This window comes from Nicotiana attenuata, unplaced genomic scaffold (assembly GCF_001879085.1).
Source record: "Nicotiana attenuata strain UT unplaced genomic scaffold, NIATTr2, whole genome shotgun sequence".
Lineage (NCBI taxonomy): Eukaryota > Viridiplantae > Streptophyta > Magnoliopsida > Solanales > Solanaceae > Nicotiana > Nicotiana attenuata.
In genome coordinates, this window is record NW_017672117.1 from 9,102 (window position 1) to 13,634 (window position 4,533).

Consider the following 4,533-nt stretch of genomic DNA (forward strand, 5'->3'; position numbering starts at 1 on the left):
TTATCCTGTTACCTGTAAAATTACTAAATTAACACTTTGTTTCTGCAACAGGATATCAAACTTTCGAAATGATAGCAGCTTTACACACAATGGACATCAGATAAGCTGGATAAGCCTCAAACTCAAGTTTATATTTCAACTAATGTGACTTACAAAGCTAATCCATACTACCAGAATTAAAATAAAACAAATGGATCATAATATCGTTCAGCAGTCCCTAGTTAATTACAGTGCGGATTTAGCTAATCAACAAAGCTAGTTGAACTTCAATGAATTAAATGAGCACAGATCGACAATAGAAACAAGCACAGCTTCATCTTATTTCCAGTTTTGAAAAAAAAAACTACATCGGAGAAGATCCAGAGCATGTACCTGGAATTTGAATAGAAAAATAGAAAATGGATGGTCAGCAGCAGTACGCAATAACCAACAGCAATAAGCAACAATCAGCAGCAGCTTTGAACTAATTTTAACCCAGAAATGATATCCAACAGACCAGTAGTTAATTTCAAATGAATAACGCCAGTGAACACCCAAAACCAGCTCGAATGAACTCAAATAAACCCAGAAATGACCCCAGGAACTTCCTAAAAAACCACAATTACTGAAACACCCGAAAATTCAAGCCATTTTCAAACCTTAGATGAGCTGGAAATCTAATTTCTTCAGGATTATCCTAAGAAAACTCAATGGAATAGTGATTTTTCAAATTTTGGACCTCTAAGAATTTGTGTAAATTTTCAGATTTCAAAACTTGTCCAACAAGGAAAGGGGTATGCCTTTTTATAGGCAAAGCCTAGGGCAGCCTTCAGATTTTCATTTACACCCTAGGTCCCTCTTTTAATTTCAAATTTTAGCTAGTTAGTCCCTTATTTATTGGCTTGTTGCCCAAGTTAGACCATTAAATCCCTGAAATTATAATTGGAACCCCATCTAGAAAGTTCTAGGGGTTTCCAATTTCAGTTATTTGCAGGATTCTTTTCTTGTTGAATTACCTACACTACCCTTAATTCAAACTCTGAATTACTAACCTAGTTAATCATAGACCCAGCCCTGTTAACTTGGTCAAATAACCTTGGTTAATTAAAAATCTGACCTATTCAGCTATAACCAAACGGTTCTTCAATTAACAAAATTAAACTATCCTATTTTAATCTTGAATTAACTACTAAAAGTCAGCATTGAAACTACTGATATCTATTATCAATCAAACAAAAATTAAGAATCAAATAAAATTAAAAGATAGCAGAATCATGCAAAAACAATGACCCCAATCAAACAAAACAACCAAGCCAAAAAATACAAACAAAATTAAGCTACATGACTGTAATGTAAAAACTAGAACCCTAAATCAAACACAAAAGTGAAAAAATGAAATGAAAACAGACCCAAAAAGAAGCATTCTGAGACGAGTATGAACAAAAGAAAAAATAATGAAATAGAAAAGAAAAAATAACGAGAAATAAAGAAAAAATACCTAAGATTGAACCTGGAATGCCTTGCATAGGCTGATGGATCTCAAAATGAGTCAAACTCCATGCCAATCTCTCATTCTTACATAGAATAGTCGATTAGCATGGGTTTTGACCCACTAACGGCCCAGGAAAAACTTTGACTCGAATTCCGGCATTGACCCAATTTCGATTGGAGATTCGAAGAGCTTCAGGGGTGTTTGAAGGAGGATAAGTAGGGATTTGGACTGAGGGAGAGACGGGGGTTCAAGGGTATGAAATTGAGAACGGTTGGGTGGCGGCGCCGCCGTGTGCGGCGGAGGCGGCATTAGGGTTTTCAATATTCTAGGGGTTTTGTGAGGATTTGAAGGAAATGGAGGTCAGATTCGTGATGAGGAGGATGAGGAGGTGTTACGGTGTATTTTTGGGCGCCATTGGGGATTCGCCGCCGGCGGAGGCGATTTCCGGCCGGCGGCAGACGGCGGAGGGATGGTGGCGTTACGTCGGCGTGCATTAGGGGTTCTGAGAGATGATCGGATGGGGGGTGGGGTGAGATTTGGACATATATATATCAAATGTACCCATAGTTCTGAGCCGTAGGATCAAAGATCCTCGACGGCCCAAATTGCCTTAACCCCAAAACGGGGTCGTTTCGTCTCCACTGGAGACTGGGCCGGGTGGGAGACGGGTTCTGGGTTGGATTGGGCTGGACGGGTTGGGGTTGGTTAAGGGGTTTTGATTTGGGCTTGAATCACATTTGGCCCAAAACGTGGGTCTTTAATAAGACCTCTATTTTTGCATTTTCCTTTTTTCTTATTATTATTATTTTGTACTTTATTATTATTTTTTTTTATTTCGTTAAATGCAAAATTAAAAATAACAAAGACCTAATTTAACTCTAGAATTAAACTAATTAATTTTTTAAAATTAACTAAATCCTAAGTAAAAAATGCAAAAGAACTGTTTTTGCTATTTTCTCTTATTTTTGCAATGTCAATTAACTAATAAACCTAAGAAAAATATAAAATTGGATCCTAAATGCAAATATGCTATTTTTATATTTTTTTTATGAACTATATCAATTAAAAGTGCACAAAAATGCAAACAAACACAAAATCATACAATTAATTCCTAAAATTCAAATAATAAAAGAAAATTCCTAATTTTAAGAATTCTATAGGAATATTTCAAGCGAGGCAAAAATCACGTGCTTACGGCTGCCCCTCTTTGCTCCGAAACACGAAGGGTTTTCGGGCAAAGATAAATGAGCAATTATGAGATTTTTTCCTGCTTAACACTCCATGAGAAGCATTTTTGAAAAGCGTCTGACCGAACCCTGCTTCAAAGGTTGCCTACATATCCTTGGCTATAAAGGAATCAGGTCAGTGTAGTTCTGGTAGTTTTGGTAGTTGGGTCTACCAGGAGCTGTGATTCACTGCTATTGCTGCTGCTACTGCTTGCTGACCTCCTTATTACACCAAAAAGGAAAATCAAAGCTAAGCTAGCTATGCCTATCAACTATGAGTTACAAGATTCCTATCTATAATTCTCTTGAGTCTTGATCTTGACTCTTAGCTGATTTTGCTGTGGACTCCGATCTGAATCTTGATGCTCGCAAGCTGTAGGTGTCAGTTCTTTCTTCAGCAGTGGGTCAAAGCGGGATCGACGGAGCTTGTGACTTCAATCAAATTTTGAACAATCCGCACCCCTGTTTGCTTCAACATTCATTTCTTTTTGTTCTTTTCTTCTTTTCTTTATTCTGGATTGAGACTCATTCCATCGGTCGTCTCGCATCCTTGTGCCCTGAGGTCAAACCTGCTCAGGCACCAAAACAAAAAAAAGAACGAAATTTTCTGCCCAGTTTTCACTAGGAAAATTTCGTGAGTTATTTGTGACAAAATCAGAACTCATTCTCTCTCTTTTTTTTCATTTTCAAGAATTGTATTTATCTATGATGGAACAAATTAGGGGATGACCCTATTTCTAAAGGCGCAACTCAGAGATTGAGACCCTAATGTTGGCAAAAAGAAAACGCTCAACTCAATGGTTGGAGCCCTAAGGTTGGCTAAAAGGAAAAAATGCTCAACTCAGGGGTTGGAGCCCTAATGTTGGCTAAAAGGAAAAATGCTCAACTCAGGGGTTGGAGCCCTAATGTTGGCTAAAAGGAAAATGCTCAACTCAGGGGTTGGAGCCCTAATGTTGGCTAAAGGGGAAAACGCTCAACTCAGGGGTTGGAGCCCTAATGTTGGCTAAAGGGAAAACGCTCAACTCAGGGGTTGGAGCCCTAATGTTGGCTAAAGGGAAAAACGCTCAACTCAGGGATTGGAGCCCTAATGTTGGCTAAAGGGAAAAATTCAACTCAGGGGTTGAAGCCCTAATGTTGGCTAAAAGGAAAAAGCTCAACTCAGGGGTTCGAGCCCTAATGTTGGCTAAAGGGAAAAACCGTTCAACTCAGGCGTTGGAGCCCTAATGTTGGCTAAAAGGAAAGCGCTCAACTCAGGGGTTGGAGCCCTAATGTTGGCTAAAGGGGAAAACACTCAACTCAGGGGTTGGAGCCCTAATGTTGGCTAAAGGGAAAACGCTCAACTCAGGGGTTGGAGCCCTAATGTTGGCTAAAAGGAAAAACGCTCAACTCAGGGGTTGGAGCCCTAATGTTGGCTAAAAGGGAAAAACCGTTCAACTCAGGCGTTGGAGCCCAATGTTGGCTAAAAGGAAAAACGCTCAACTCAGGGGTTGGAGCCCTAATGTTGGCTAAAAGGAAAACGCTCAACTCAGAGGTTAGAGCCCTAATGTTGGCTAAAAGGAAAACGCTCAACTCAGGGGTTGGAGCCCTAATGTTGGCTAAAAGGAAAAACGCTCAACTCAGGGGTTGGAGCCCTAATGTTGGCTAAAAGGAAAACGCTCAACTCAGGGGTTGGAGCCCTAATGTTGGCTAAAAGGAAAAACGCTCAACTCAGGGGTTGGACCTCTAATGTTGGCTAAAGGAAAAATGCTCAACTCAGGGGTTGGAGCCCTAATGTTGGCTAAAGGGAAAAACGCACAATTCAGAGGTTGGAGCCCTAATGTTGGCTAAAGGGAAAAA

General features: G+C 39.7%; 1 long non-coding RNA gene across 1 annotated transcript in view; it reads right to left on the bottom strand.

Moving 5' to 3' along the window:
- Window positions 1-112: 112 nt before the first annotated feature.
- The window catches only part of LOC109211928, a 12,596-nt gene continuing 8,175 nt past the window's right edge, over window positions 113-4,533 (bottom strand). The window contains exon 2 of the long non-coding RNA XR_002065790.1: window positions 113-372. This is a non-coding gene — a long non-coding RNA (uncharacterized LOC109211928). The remainder of the gene's footprint in view (window positions 373-4,533) is intronic.